The following is a 16911-nucleotide window of genomic DNA, read 5'->3' as shown; positions in this document are numbered from 1 at the left end:
GCTCCTTAGAGGAACACTATATAGGGCTTTCAGTTTCTGTTGAAAAAGGACATGTATCTGAATTTGGAGGCCAAAGCCTACTCCAAACTGTTTTATTACGTAGACCTTGATAAATATCTTACAAAAAGATTTTATTATTTGCATGAAGCAAGACATTTCAGACAATGCATAAAATTGCCTGCTGAACTCAAGTAGGATGCATCTCTGAAACAAACAGTTCCAAATGCAGAACAGAATGTACAGTGATAAATGAAGCAGTCAGAGACTGTCACTAGTGCCTCTAACTGAATGACAAAGCACAAGAAATCTTCCACAGATGTTGAAATTATGAGGGAGCAAAGCAGGTGTTTAAATTCTATTTACTAAAAATAGAAACATCATCAAGTTACAAAAGGAGCCTACATTTCATATGTCAAGCTCAACCTGTGCTGTGCAGTACTCCACTGTTTTATGGTGAGCCTAGTGCTTCACATTTTGGTCCATAATGATGCATGTGCTCTACATTTTACAAGTATGGGAAAGATTCACACTACATCAAATAAATCTTCCTAAAAGCTTTTTTTTTAAAATATTTTTAATATGCTGGAAAATATGAAATTTTCAACCATATTAGCATTTCCAGATCTTTTTCTCTGCTAAACTTTAGTAATTTCTAGGAATAAAACATTTTGCTAATTCTGACATTTTAAAACAAGATAAAATCATTTTTAAAATATTAACCAGGGAGACATTGTAGTCACAATCATAATTGTCATACTGGTCTATTTGCAGTAGGGAGAGCACTGACAGCAGGCTGAGCGAGGTGATCCTGCCCCTCTACTCAGCCCTGGTGAGGCTCATCTGGAGTTCTGTGTCCAGTTCTGGGCTCCTCAGTACAAGAGAGACATGGAGCTCCTGGAGCAGGTCCAGAGGAGAGGGACAAAGATGATGAAGGGACTGGAACATCTCTGATACGAGGACAGGCTGAGGGAGCTGGGCCTGTTCAGCCTCAAGAAGACACAGCTGGGAGGGGAGCTCATCAATGTCTGTGAGAACCTGAAGGGAGGGTGGCAGGAGGATGGGGCCAGGCTCTGCTCAGTGGAGCCAAGCCACAGGACAAGAGGCAGCAGGCAGAAACTGATGCAGAGAAATTCCACCAGAATATAAGGAGCTTTACTGTGCACTGACCACACTTGGAACAGGTTGCCCACAGACATTGTAGAGTGTCCATCAGTGGAGATATTTGAGAACCATCTCATGTGCCATGTGCTCTAGGATGGCCCTGTTTGAGCAGGGAGGTTGGACCAGATGGCCCACTGTGGTCCTTCTCAATCTTACCCATGATTCTGAGATTCTGTACTTTTGAAGTGATAAACATAAGAATTTGAAAATTTTGCTATGATTTGATAATTGAATAATATACTTATATCTGGGGTTTTTTAGCTTAAAATTGTAATAATTGTCTTATAAGAAGCAAAGATACTGAGCCAGAAGTTAATTGAACTTGTCTAAGAAATAAGATAAACTCAGTAAATAATTTCAGCTGACCTCCTTTAAAAATTAGGGTAATATTTTGAAAATATCAAAATATTTTACTTTCTCAACAGAGTGACTCCACTTGGAAATGAAGTATGTTTTATTTTCACATCCAGACAATGAATCATTTTATGTTTTAACTTTATTCTCTATAGAAATAAAACAAACAAAAACACGGGAAGAAAAAATAATGGGCTAAATAACTTCTGTAATATTTTGTTCTATAGAAAATAGATCCTAGAATATACAATTATTGTTAAAAATAAATTCATTCATGCAGAATGTGATTTGTGTCTGAAGCAACTAAGACACTATTTAGAAATACATTTTTAGTAATGGGTTCTTAAAATTATTCTAACCTGGCCTCTGATCAATAACCCCTTATATTTTACACCACAGCTGATTATAGGATTGGAATGGTTTACCATGGTTATCGAAATGATTATCACTGATGAAAACAGAAAAAAGTATAAATTCCTGTAAAGATCTTTCCTTATTATTGTTTTATCAATAAAGGTAAAACAAAATATAGAGGCAGTATACATAATCAAACCATAAACACAGTTTAGCAGATATTGTTATTTGGTTTTATGCACTTTATTATCTCCTCAGCTGCAACATGAAAATACACAAACAAATTCCCACAGGTTAATTGGTGCTTTGACAGCACTAGGGCAATAACTACAGATCTGCAGAAGACAAACACTAGCTTATTATCAAGCTTCTTCAAGAATTCCCTCCCTACTAGTGAAATAATTCCTCCTTTCTTACGAACACCAACTCCTACTCTTCTATTAGAAATTTTCCACTATACTCTTTGCTATGAAACAGACCTGTCTCCTATTCTTACACTGGAGACAGGCTTGTTGGTCTTGCCCTTCTTTTCTGAAGATAATGGCTCAACCAAAGCAACATTCAGGAGAGAGGTGTACAGTTTTGTTAGAACAAAGCTACTGGATATCATTTAAAAATATCTACCAGAGTGCTAGCTCAGAAGAAGGAATATTTTATATAAAGATCCTGAAATTGTCTCTTTCCCTTTGTCCAGATGTGTGTGTCAGGAACTTCCAGTGACTGGGAACCTGGGCTTCCTGCCCAGTAAACTTGAGGAAGTGGTGGCTAAAGGGAAAACCAACTGATTTCTTTGTTGGAGCTAGAACCTTTATAAACTAAGGCAGTATTTTTCTTTTTTCTTTTTTTTTTTGCTGTGGATGTGTGGATGTACTCTAGGCTCCATTTATTCCATGAAATAATTCAATGAAGTTTTCTTAAAGAACATCTGTAAAACTTCTGTTTCTTCAGTTACTTACAACACAGTTGTCATTTCCCTTTCCCCTCTGAAGGATGAGATTGCCCTCATCGATATAACAAAAGTGCACTTTGCATGTCAAATAACCTTGCATCTGGATAGGTCAAGCTGCCACAGAGACACCACCTGCTGTTTTTTTATAGACTTGCTCAGTACAGAAGGTCACAACTACTTTTCAGGTGAATTGAACCCTAAGGACTCAGTAAGAATTTTTATCTTTACTCTGCCTTGAAAGGAGATGATATTCAGATAATAGGGGAGCAATTTTAATTTGTGCAGGACCCTTTCAGGAAAAAAAAAAAAAGAGGCCCTCAGAGATGATTATTTATACAGTATTAATTAACCAATTAGAAGCCTATTTTACAATTCTGTCTGTTTTAACATTAAGCAGGGTTTCCAACTTTTGTTTCAAAATCTACTCTGAATTTAATTTTCTTCAGGCATTCCTTTTCTATAGTTTAACTGCCCTTCCTGAACTATAAGTACCGTGTGAACAGATATTTGCATATATTTAAAGAGACCTTAATAACTTTCTACTTCACCTACTAGTTTTATGAAGTTGTAAACTGTACATTTCTATAAAATTCAGTATTTGAGAAAGCAAAAACTGAAACATGTAATTGATGAACTACAACCTGATGTTGACAAAAAGAACTATATTGTGAATTCTACAGCCAGCTATAAAATGTCTGGACACACTGCCCCACACCTCACACTAAACTGTTTGTTTGTCTCATCTGTTTATAAAGTACCATGGGTTAAATAGCAATCCCTTTGGGAAGAATTGATATTTATACCAGGTTTCTTAAAATTCTGCAGTATTTTCTCACTAAGTTATCTTTAAAGGATATTTAATATACTATTGTTGGAAATTATACAACTTTTAAATTCTTGTTTTAACTTTGGTCCTGCCTACATTTGCCTTCGCCCAGGGAGTGGGGAGTTGAAGTTTCTCTTCAAAAGACTCTGTTTACTGAGGATTTGAGTTTCCCTGGGTGAGGCTTGATGAGCCTCCATCAACAAAAATAAGATTCCAACACTCAGAGTTTAACATGTACAGATTGTGAGTAACCAGAAGATACAGAGGAGATAAACAGAGGATAACAAACCTGCTGGTGCAATCAGAGACACCTGGTCTGGGAAAAGATCAATAAGAGAACCGAAGAATGAGGACCAAATTAGCATTGAAGGTGAAGGGATCAATAACCCACAGGAGATTGAATACTAAGAATTGTGCAATAGAGAACCAATGAATGAGAATTTATTTGGGTGTTTTATGTGAGAAAATATGAGAAAAATTTTTTAAAGAGCCATATGTGATGGAATGGTTTCCACTGCACAACATGTGCATGTGTGGATGGAATTACTTCCTTTGTACATGCCGGCCAGAACAAAGTAATGCCTAATTCTAACACTTAAAATATGTTGTGGGAGAGTTTCTGTTTCTCCTGCAGTTTCAGTGACACTATTTTATTGCATGTTTTATGACATGAATGAAATCCCAGATTATTCTTTCTTTCCTCTCCATTCCTTTCCCTTTTAATAGGAACTTAGAGGTCATAGAATCATGGAATGGTAGAGCAATGTCATGGTTACAAAGAACAAGCTGCCGTTTACCCTGGAGGTCCCTGAATCTGCATGGATTAAAATAGTAGTTTGAGAAATGTGTTAGGAAGGAGAGAACTTCATGGAGAAAGCATAACAGAGTAGATATTTAATCTTTACAAGATTAAATTTTGGAGAGAAGTCACTGTGTGACTTGCTCAGATTACATTGAAAAGGCTTTTCTGCTTGCCTGTTTTTGGCATGAAGCCTCAAATCTTGAAACTTCTGGTATGCATAAGCATGTCTCTAAAATGGATGTGAGATGGAAATTTAAAACTTTCAGAAGGGTCCATAAAGCTCAGCCATCTTACTCACTGGTATATTAGAAAGCCTTAAAAGCATTTGGTACTTCTTTCATAATCATGCTTTTATATATGAAGAGTAATTTAACTGTCTTTGCAGCAGTTCTCCCTCCCAAAACGATGACAGAAAGAATACATTAGATATACTTTCACAATATTCTTTCTTTAGCAAAAATCACTAAGAGCTGCAACTGTTTAAGACGTCCAAAGAACTGCTTATTAAAGCACACAGTGCCACAATATTTTAAAACTAATGAAAATATTGGAAAGTGCCCAAAGATGTGAAAAAATAAAGGTGCTTCCTAGTTAAAAAAAAACCAACCTGAAAAAACAATATGATGATATAATAAAAAGAATAAAAATCTTTTGCTTTTTAAAATGGGAGAATAACATCTAATGCAGTTGAAAAATAAGACATGTTTTTTAGATTGATCACTTTGAAGAAGGACCTGCTATAATTTCACATTAAAAGTTCACTGACTGCTCTAAAAGAGAGTGAATTTTCCAAGAACTGAGAAAAAATTATTTTCCAATGTTCTTCTCACTACTTGAAACCATCCAGTGAAATTTTAGACAAACAAATTTTTGCATTTGTGTTTGATATGGAGACATTTTAAAGTTTTCCTAATTTTTTATATTTCCTTGATATATTTCTTTAAAACATTATTGGAACAGTTGCAACTTCAAAACAGTAACAAGAACAAGAATCACTGTCCCTTCTGTATCTAATAGCCTCCAAGTTTCCATAGCTTATGAATCATCAAATGACCACTTCTGCTTAGAGAAATGTTTGGTTTGTCCTCTTGTCCGACACTCAGACAGACATATATGCACACACTCCATACACTATTTCAGAAGCTCTGCACTAGCTGTTACATTATTACTAATAATTAACTGCTATGCAGTTAATTGCAGCAAAACGCAATAACATTCATTTCAGATGTTATTTCCATTCTAATATTATTGCTTTAAAAATTAGTCTTAAGATTATTAAGTGCATGTAGACTTAAATTACTGTGCTGCATATATAGGTGTAGTATAAAAGAAGCAGATGACCTATCACCCTTTCTTGGTTTCTTTTTCTTTCTCTGTTTTTTTAATATTTTGACCTCCTAAATTACCCTATTCTCAGCTTTTGAGAAGCCAGATGCTCCAAAAGTACAAAATGATAAATTAACATCTCATTTCCTTTGCAATTAACTGCTGTTTAAAAAAAAAAATAAAAAGAAAAAAGAAAAAGAAAGGTTTTCTCTAAGTATTTACAGGATTCCCATTTCAGTATTATTTACTAGGGAAAAAAATGCAACCTAAAACAGTTTCATAATTTTACTAGCATATTGAAAGACCTACTGAGTTTTACACGCACAACAGTCTCATTTCATAATGACTTTCTCAATATCTACAAATTATTTTTCTCATACAGACTGGAAATCCAAAAATGAACAGAACTAATCAAAAAGTTTTCTACTTACTCTATGATGCTTCATTGCAATGTTTTCAAGATACAAACTGTAGAATGAACAAGCATAAACCCTGGAATGCATCAGGAAGAGTATTCTAGAACATTAATATTAAGACACATGCATACATACTCCAAAATAAAATGTCTCATATAGTCACTCATAGTGCTGAAAGATTCCCTTAAATTCAAACTTAAACTTAAAGGAACAGAGAGGAGATTGACTGGGTTGCTTTGTACCACTAAAAAAAGTGGGCTGAAAGAAAAAACTTTGCATGCAAAGAGGCATGTATTAGATAATTTTAATTTTTTTCAGAAGATACATAGAAATACTACATCCATCTTTTTCTGTTCTCTTTCAATAAATGATGCATTAAAAGAGGTATTTTCACAGTTCAAGTGTTCACGCATATATGTATATATATATATGTATATCTACACACACATTTTTAATCTGTTCCATTATTTTTAACAAACAACTTCAAATCGCATTTCCAGTCACACATATAAATCACACAATACAAAATGTACACAATGGTAGAGACATAACACTGTAACACAGACTTCATACCGCTGATTCTTAATGCCAACCATGCTTGCAGCTGTTCTTCAGACACGACTTTGTATTTCCTTCATTAGATCTTAGATCAACACCAGAATTACACCAACTGAGGTATTAACATTAATTAAATGTCTTTTCATAAGCTAGTTAAATTTACCACCTCCAAAAGTGTTCTGAAACAAATTGTTTTTATATTTAGTAATCCTGTGTTAGATACTCACAGACAAATCTTGAGCTGCTGTATTTAAAGATACAAAATAAACTTTTCTAATTGTCTTATCAGTCGTATATTACAAAACCAGTTATTTACTAAAACGAATTAAAATCTTAAAATGTGATAAAATGATGGCATTTGATTTTTTATGTCAAATTCCCATGTGAACAATGCTGGCTTGTCCACGTGCTATTGCTATAATACCAAAAAGTTAGTGCTTTACACAATTTATTAGTCATGTTTCCATAACCAGAACCTTGCTTCTAAGCATACCAGGTTAAGCATAAGGAATAAATTCTTTACTGTGAGGGTGTTGAGGTACTGGGACAGGTTGCACTGAGCAGCTGTCGATGCCACATCCTTGGAAGTGCTCAAGGCCAGGCTGGATGGGGTTTTGAGCATTGTGGTCTAGTGGAAGATGTCCCTGCTCATCATGGGAGATTGGAACTAGATGAACTTTAATGCCCCTTCCAACCCAAACCATTCTCTGATTCTTTGATTCTGTATCCAGGGCACTTGAGGAAGGAAAAGCAGTACAATTTGTTACTTCTGATGTCTGTTTCTTTTACTCTGCTCCAGCATAAGACCACTTGGATTCCAAACAATGAATTCAGAATTCAGATTTTAAGATAAGAATATAGAACATATAGTGATAGTACTTCAGCCAAGTATTAAATGGCAAATGTGCAGAATTACAAATATGGTTTATAATAAAATTCAATATAATCAAAGACATTCAGTTTCCTTTTGGTAGTGGACATAAGCCTTTTGTTTGTTTATTTGCCTTTAACTGGTAAGGATCACCTCCCAGCACACAAATAAAGTTCCAAGGTCCTTTTTTACATGCAGGAGTATGCAATATTTACCTTCACTGAAATACTTGACTATATGAATACACAGAATGCTTTATGGGAACTTTTTTACCATTTTATCCCTATGGTCACTTTAAATGAAGACTAAATTGCACTCAAAATAAACATATAGTAACAGAGTTCATTAAAGGATAGTAAAGAAAAAACTGGAGCTGAGATTCTTTTGCAGCCTGTGGTGCAGACCATGGTGAGGCAGCTGTGCCTCTGCAGCCCATGGAAGAGCATGGGAATTCTGAGATCCCCCTGCAGCCCATAGAGGAGACCCAGACTGGAGCAGGGGGATGCCTGAGAGAAGGCTGTGCATCTGCAGGGAAACTGTGCTGGAGCAGGGTCCTGGCAGACCCCTGAGGAGAGAAGTTCAACAGAAAAAGGTTTCCTGGTAGGAATTGTATTTTCTCTCTCCTGTCCATGAGAAGGCTTTTGTGAGTGACTGGCACCCAAGAAGAGTCAACACACTACATCAATGCTTTACACAATCATTCTTTACTGGAAAAGTAGAAAATAGAGCCATTAAAAAAAAGGGCCAAATTACAATTACTAGGTTTTTTTGGTTTTTTTTTCCTATCAATTGTCATTGACAGAAACAGTAGCAAAAATGTCTTTTGCAACTCAAGATGGGATTGAGATTGTCAAGTGAAGTTAAAGGCCAGAGTAAGGAAAACAAGCAGTAGCACTACAAGTTACCATAGAGCATATTTCAGCAACCTATTTGGGAAACAGCATTGAATACAGTGTTTCAAAGAGGAGACATCATCAGATTAATAATTTACTCTAAAATTTTAATACAGTCTTTGCTCAACAAGTGGCTAAACTGAAATAAAGCTTTAGATTAAATAAATTAATTAGTGCACATAAAGGTCCTGATAAAAAACATAGATATTCCACTCTATAGAAACCACACTCTGCTCAGTTTCCTGTACCATATATGCAGCACAAAATCTAAAGTCATAATTTCAAATTAATTTCTTCAATGCAAGGGACACACAAATCATCTAGAAGCATGTTACTTATGACATGGCACACATTTTATTTTCTCTTTTGAGCTAGATATGTGGTTTATATAGTGATTTTAGCCTTTGGTCTTAAATTTTTGAGGGTTATAATAAAATTAAGAGTATTTCATTATATCTATGGCCTAGGAGCATTTGAAACATGTCAATCCCAATACATTTTCTTAAAATAATGTTAAATTCACAAGCACTAGAAAGGGATCAAGTCTTAAAGGCTCACAAAATCAGAGATGAAGAGGAAATTACCAGGATCAGCACAGCTAATTTTTTTAGAAAGTATTTATAAGTCTACCTGTAGATTTTCTTGGTTCAGATCTCTCCAATTCAAAATTCAACTGCTTCTACCTAATATAAGTACATTTGCCATAAAACTGGGAAACATTTTATCCTACATGGGAAGAACTTAATTTTGACTTTTATCTGGTCTGGGAAATCTAGACAGTATTGTAGAATTATTTTGCCTGTTACTTTTTGAGAAGTGTGATATCTACAGAGTGTTAATCAAAATTTTTTTAATAATTCCAGACTGTGCTGGCTGGTTTTGATTGTGCTTTGTTTTGCTTCCTCAAAACATGTTGTTCAAGTTGAACCATTCAAACTGGATACATTTCTTCACCATAACATGAGATATATATTAGGAGAGCCATCAATAGACATCTAGGTATCTAGATAGTCTAACGTGTAAAGTACTGGGAAAGTTTAATTAATTGAAAAGGCATTTTATTACATTGATGGCTTGATTACATACTTATAACAATTGAACAGTCCCATGTAATTTTCCAAAGAAGTAATAAGAAAAACACAAAAAGCCTGAACTGTTAACCTCCCCTAAAAACCAAAAAGTTGCAAGTAATTATCACAGACCTGGTTAAAGGATAATGCTGGTTACACGATATTTTAATTGGTAATGCAAAATTTGAGATATATTTATGAAGTAAGATAACCTCAATAAAGTTACTTAATTGAGTCAATGTTAAGGATACAGTTCAGAGTGGTAGCCTTGACAAAGTCATATTTAGGAAGTTTTCTAAAAGAATATATCTTTGTGGGGCTTTTTTAGATATCTTTTAATTTGAATACTTATGAATAAAATTGTGAAATTTTGCAGGAAGGTGTTGATTTTTTTGAGTCTTTGTCAGAAACCAGGCAGATTTCCCAAGATAAGGTTTCTTGCCAACAAGCCTCTCTGGCAGTCTGAAAATGTCAACTATCTGCCATGAAACTGGATACCTCATCACCTACTAGGTCTATCTTTAGCCAGGATACTCCATGGAGAGTGGGTTTCTTTTTAGGATATGCAGGGAATCTGAATCCTGAGGCTGAGTTGGCAGGAAGCTTTGCATTTCTGATGCTCTGGCAGCTTGAGTAAGATTTCTTTGGGCATAGATTCATTCAGCTTTGTGATGCTAGTCGGGAAGCTGAGACTTCAGCTCTGCAGTGGGAATTTTATTTCCAAGTTAAAATACCTAAATATCAGTTGTTTAAAACTATTATAAAAAAATCTCCTGCAATATGAGAATTTAATGACGAAATGTATTTCTGAACCTTCTTTCATAAAATTGCTGGAGTTATGAAGTACTAAAAGGGACAACACAAATAATAAAGACAAAACCAATTTAAATCATCATAATGAAATTGTGTTTTGCCTTAGAAAACTTGAACTTACCTTGCTCCTTTCCCGTTGCCACACAAAACTTTGCTCTTTACACATACTGTGAACCCATTTCAAAATATCTCCTCTTTGTGTTAACAGGATAAGAGAGCAGACTTCAACAGGTGAGATGTACATCAATTTGAATAGAAGAATTAAACAGTCTCATTATCTATCAGCTTGGAAAGAACACCAGGTTTAGCTTTTACTCTTTTCTGGTAATATATTAATTTATATTTATCTATTTTCATATTTTATTGAAAAACTACCGTGTTTCAAGAATAAGAGTTCTTAATTATTAGGTTTTTAAAAATATCTATTATAATATGAATACTTAGAAATTCTAGTAGTTGAGCCAGAAAAATACATTGATTTTCTAGAACAATTTTAAAAATAATAGTCTCACAAAACTTTCAAACTATATTCTTTTCTTTTACGTCAGAAAAAAACTTAAAATTTTATGTAAGTCAAATCATGGCTTACAGGTTCTGAGTTGTGGGTGGGTTTTTTTTGTTTTGTTTGTTTGTGTGTTTTGTATTTCTGGTTAGTAAATTCAATATTGCTTTAAAATTGGTTATTCTTCCATGTGTTTAAAATAAAAACTCTCAGCAACTTCACATTCCTATAATTTTTTGCTTTGGCATTCAAAAACATGTATCTCTGTGCAATTCCTGACAGGTTGTGCAAGCATTGTACTGTGTTGGCTTTGGCTGGGATAACATTAATGTTCTTCACAGTAGCTGGTATGGGGCTGTTTTTTTGGATTTGTGCTGAAAACAGTGCTGATGACACAGGGATGTTTTCATTATTTCTGAACAGCACTGACACCAAGTCAAGCCATTTTCTGCTTCACATGCAGTGACACCAGTGAAGAGACAGGGGATGCAAAGAAATTAGGAGGGGACACAGACAGGACAACTAATCCCAAATGCCCCTAGGGATATTCTGTACCATGTGATGTGCTCTGTACATAATGCTGGGTGCAAAAGAATTAAGGCTGACATGCTCAAATCAATGGTGTTTTTTTTTTCCCAGGTCACCATCATATGTGATAGAGCCCTGCTTTCCTGGAAGTAGCTGAACATCTGTCAGAATGTGGGAAGTGGTGAATGAGTTCCTTGTTTTGCTTTGCCAATTCCTTGATTTGCTTTGCTTCCATGTGTAGCTCTTGCTTTACCTTTTAAATTGTTTTTATCTCAACCCAAAAGTTTCCTCACTTTTATTCTTCTGATTCTCTGTTGTTGTGTGGTACTTAGCTGCTGGCTGGGGTTAAACCACAACATGTATCTTCATAAGTCTTACTGGCACCTAAAAGAACTATCCAATGATTGTGATGACTGTGCTACAAACAAAATATATTTTGGTGTATTTTCAGTGAAAAAGCTGTGCCATTGAAATAGCTGTAGTAAGATACTGAATAGAGTAGATCCAGTATATTAAATTTTCTAGTATATTAAAAAATGGGGACATACACACACCCCTACCCAAACCCCCAAACACAATATCTCAAAAAGTGGAAATAAATTTGAAAAATAAGCATACTGGAATGCTAAACTTGAATAATTTGTATAATTTTTTTGGTATAAATGCATTGGAAATACATGAGAGTTGTGACTTGAAAACAAAAGAGGCTATGAATAATCTATGGAGTGTATCAGAATTTATGGGATGGATTTTAGGACTAGATATATGTAGTTCTTTATTTTAAAGAAGTTGTTGCCACACTTCAGACATAATTAGTCTTGGTGCCCAAGGTTTTTTGCTCTCTATCACGTCTTGGACTGAGAATTTGCTATTTTGGCCTACAATATAAATTCAAGGCGACTATAACCTTCAAAGAGTGTTTATGTTGCCAGTCACACAATCCATCTATTTTCAAATTCCCCATCTTTTCTACATACCCAAGAAAGCACAAATAGGTAAATCCAGTGAAGAGTTTCTCTTGCCTCAGTCTGTAATAACGTTTGCAGTGAATCTAATAGGGAAGGAAAACACATCCACCGGTAAAAGACAGAAACATAGTTTGATGTTGCATAGCCTTTGGTAATCCATTAGTCTACTAGATTTAAAAATCATGCTTCTTCATAGTTGACTAAAGCAAGGGGAGAAAGGAAAAAAATCTTTACTTAAAATTTGGAAGAAGAAAATACACTTACGCTACCATTTCTTTTTCTTTCTCTTTTTCCAGGGGCAACTGCCTTGTCAGGCTTCCTGTCTCACCAATAGGTTTCTGATGCTGTGCCTTTACAGCAGATCAGTATTTAGAGTGGAATAGTCTGTGCTGAAGTATACCTGCTTAGTGTGATGGAATTCTTTTGTCTCTTTACTCCCCTTATATTTTTAAACACAAATTATTGCACAAAATATCCAAAACTCAGAAACAAAAAAATATGGTTGGGAAGTTATGGGGTTTTAATTAAGAAAGGAATGAAAAGTTTAAGTACAGGGAAAAATGGTACCTCCTGTGCTCATACTAAGACTGACACATATCTTGGCTGGTGGACTGGAGAAAGGCTACAGATTTTATCAGTACCTGGAGTGACAACTCATTGCTCTGGTTCTGTTTTGTTATGTACTGGATTTTTTTTTTTTTTTTGGTCAGGTCTTAAAACTGTGAACTGTGAAGAGACATTTTATGTTTTATTTATTAGGAATTAATTGGGTTTTCTGTATTTGCCCTGCTCCTAGACACAGTCAATAAACCTATGTGTTTCTTCCCTGAACTAATAAGGGATACAATGAAGAAAGGACTTCCTTAGCAATACTGAGGGGAAACAAAAAAAATTAAAGTGATCTGGTCAGCTAAAAACTGTTAAGGGTATTCAAAGCTATGTGTTTAAACATTGTAAAAGACTAATGTATTTTGATATATTTTATATGTATATTAAATGCACACATATTAACATTTTCAATTAGCATATTTTCAATCAAGGAAGCAATTATTGTGGGTAAACATGAGTTCTGACAAAAGAATTATTTTGCAGTGAAGATAGGTATAGGTTAACCTTCAAGGTACAGTTATGAAATACAGTTATGAAATACAGTTTTATTATGTTATAAAGCAAAAAGGAAAAGTAAAAAATATGCTTCAAAATAAGACTATTACATTAAACATATTGTTAAGTTGTTAAACTCCCATCTCTATAGGGAAATTTGCTTCTGAAATCCTCTCCTTTATACAAGACAAGAAATTGCAATCCTTCATTACAATTATGCCAACATGGATTTCTCTGAAAATTGATAAAATTTCTATTATCTGAAAAATGATTTAGCCATAGTTTTGCATTTTTTTCTCTATGTTCCTACTTAACCGGCCTCTAGAGAAGTACATATTTCAACATCCAGAACTACTCTTTTCCTTTTTTGCTGAAGCTGCCTATCATAAAATATACTACTTTAATGAATATATACACAATTTTTTTAAGTTCAGTTGCTAGTTCTAACATTTTTTGCTTACTTAAACTAAGTTTCAAATGACAAATATATTAACTTAGTTCAAAGCATTCAGAAATTTTCTACAGAATGTATCCTGAAAATGTTAAATAAGTTCTAATTTTATCTCTTCAGACTGCATTTGTTCTATAAAATTAGGAATATAATTCCAACACATATCTCTGATAAATATTTTGTAAGTCCTGAGTAACATGTCAACCTTTTAATGCATTATATAATTTTTTAAAAACATTAAGGGATGAAAAAATGTATTTTATTGGTAAATCAGAGTACCTATATCTGGTACTATTATACTGGCTATGATGGTAACACAAATTTTGGTTATCTTTTTGGCCATTCAAAAGTAGAGGAATAAAGGCATACCTTTGTGTTTCCTTTTCTCCTAGAGCCTTTTGTTGGTGGTGGTTTTTTTAATAAGCATTATTCTTTCATTTTAATGTATCTTGGAATAAGAGGAGAATTCAAATAGCATGATCTCTTATGTTTACATCCTTCAAACCTCCACCTTATTATTTCTTTACACTTTTTAAGTCTTTATTAATCTTACTAATTTCTGCCTCTGGAATTTATTTATTTTGGTCTCCACAATCTTTCATGCATTCATATCAACTCTCCGCATTGTTTTTGAAACAGCTCTTGCCTCTGTCTTTTTCTGATCCAGCAACAGAAGAACTTGGTATCTGATTTCTATCTTCATTATTATTAGCCAGAATAAAACCAGGTAGGGTAGTGTATGTTCTAATATAAACAGACTCTTCATATTTCCTTTATTAATAACTCAAAGGTTTTCTGACATTCTCACTTAATCACTTAAAAATTACTTTGGCTTAGATTAAGTAGGAAAAAATCACATAGGTAATACAGCTTAGACGTGACATTTATTAAAAGTACAGGACAAAATGTATTGCTCTGAAAAAGGAATAAAAATTTAAGTTCTGTTGCACAAAATTTTGTACATAGATATATGGCAACTGTCTCTGTCACAAAAAGTTTAAAAATTATAAACAGATAAATTAATCTCTCAAAAATATATAATCTAAGACTTGAACTTTCCCAAGCTAAATCAGTAGGAACACTTCTACTTATAGAACTACATTTAAGCCATACTCTATATGAATAGAGTACACAAGATATGGAGAATTTTTTGAGGTCTTCTAATAGTCATCAGAGTGAAAAGATTGACATGTTAAAAAGGTCTGTTAAATCTTTTAAACTGCTTACATAGCATCACATCTTCTGCCCACTGCCTTCAATATCTGATCACTTATGTAAATAATTCACAAATTAATAAAACTAATTTTTTTAATGGAATGTCAGAAAACATTATAAAATTTAATATTGAAGATGCATGAAGAAATGTGTTAAAGGACTTATAAAAATAATGTGCTCTGTCACTCGCAAAATATTCCTAAGATCAGTGATTGTTTTTAAAATTGAGTTTTTATTTCTCATTACCTGACTCTGATATTAATTGGTAATAAATTAAATTTAGGTCATGCTGATTTTGCCTGTGATGGTATTTGGTGAGTGATCTAACCCTATCATTATCTCAACCATCAGGCTTCCTTGAGGCTTGCATTGTATTTTTTCTCCCCTTTTCAGCTGACAAGAAGGAGTGATAGAGTAGCTTTGGTAGGTACCGAGTAATACAGCCAGTGTCAACCCACCACATGCTCACCCTGTTAACTTCCTTTTTTCCTCTTTGAAAATACATATAAAGACACAAAATATAGTATATATAAGATTAGAGTAACAATTGATCATGAAAGTCTGGTGAAAAGTTGTGGTTGGTGGGAATTTGAGAAAAACTGATATGTGTCGAAATACACAAGAATCAGAAAAATATGTCCAGCCATACAGAGCGTGAAAAGAGCAGTCACTGATCTAAGTCTTCAGAAAAAGTGTTCTAGCTGACTAAAATTTTTACATATTCATCTTGAAGCATTATCAGAGGAAACAATCTTCATTTGATTTGGCAAATATGCCTGAATGTAAGATGTCTGTAAAGAAATCTCAGACTGAGCTATCACAGTGGCTATTCATCTCAAAACACAGAAGACACAGGTTTTTGACTCTCTGGGATTGATACACCAAGACATGACACATAGTCATGTTCTGTATCAATCAGAATCAATTTATCTTTTCACATGTAAGAGTTGTTGAACTAAAAATACAGTTTTGGTGTTAGCTATTGGTTAAAATTAAAAACCTTCAAAAAAAAAAAATCCAAACTAGAAACCAAACTTAACATTTGAGGTTAACATATATGGTAAAAAGAGACAAATAACATCATTAAACTGTCTCTGTATTTCACTAGTTTGCAAAGACTCTGTTTATGACATTATTATTCAGGTCTCTAAAATTTTATCATCTAGGAAGTTAGACAGGGAGAGCAACAGACATAAACATATGACTGTCAGGCTTACAAATTTGAAACACAATTTATTCAAAGACTCAGTTTTCTTGGCCAGCTCAGTGTATCAGAGTGTGTCTTTGGACTGTGTTGAACCTTGATGTGAGAACAGCAAAAAGGAAAAAAAAGAACACCTGATCATTTACAATAATCAAAATGTATTTTCTCAAGAATGGAATTATTCAGATTCTGAAAAAAAGATTGCCTGTCAGAAAAAAATGGGCTTTGGAAGCCCAGAGATACTGTTTAATGGAGCAGTATTTTTCCCACTGACTGCTCATTGCCCCTTGGCATGGACTAATCAGATGTAGAGACAGGATGCTTGAATTTTAACATGATTCTGAGCCTTTTAAATTCACAATTAGTCATTGAACTGACACCAAGTATATCAATGCAGACAATTTATTTTGATATAAAACTGTCTGGAGATTTTCAAAAAGAACTATGACTTGTAGCACAGTTAAATGTTCAAGTGGAAAGTGTGTGTATATCTAAGAAAAGGATAAGGTATGGTATTTACTTTCAGTGATCTGTAAAGAATAAGTT

This window comes from Passer domesticus, chromosome 4 (genome assembly GCF_036417665.1).
Source record: "Passer domesticus isolate bPasDom1 chromosome 4, bPasDom1.hap1, whole genome shotgun sequence".
NCBI lineage: Eukaryota > Metazoa > Chordata > Aves > Passeriformes > Passeridae > Passer > Passer domesticus.
Note: the sequence above shows the minus strand (reverse complement) of the source record.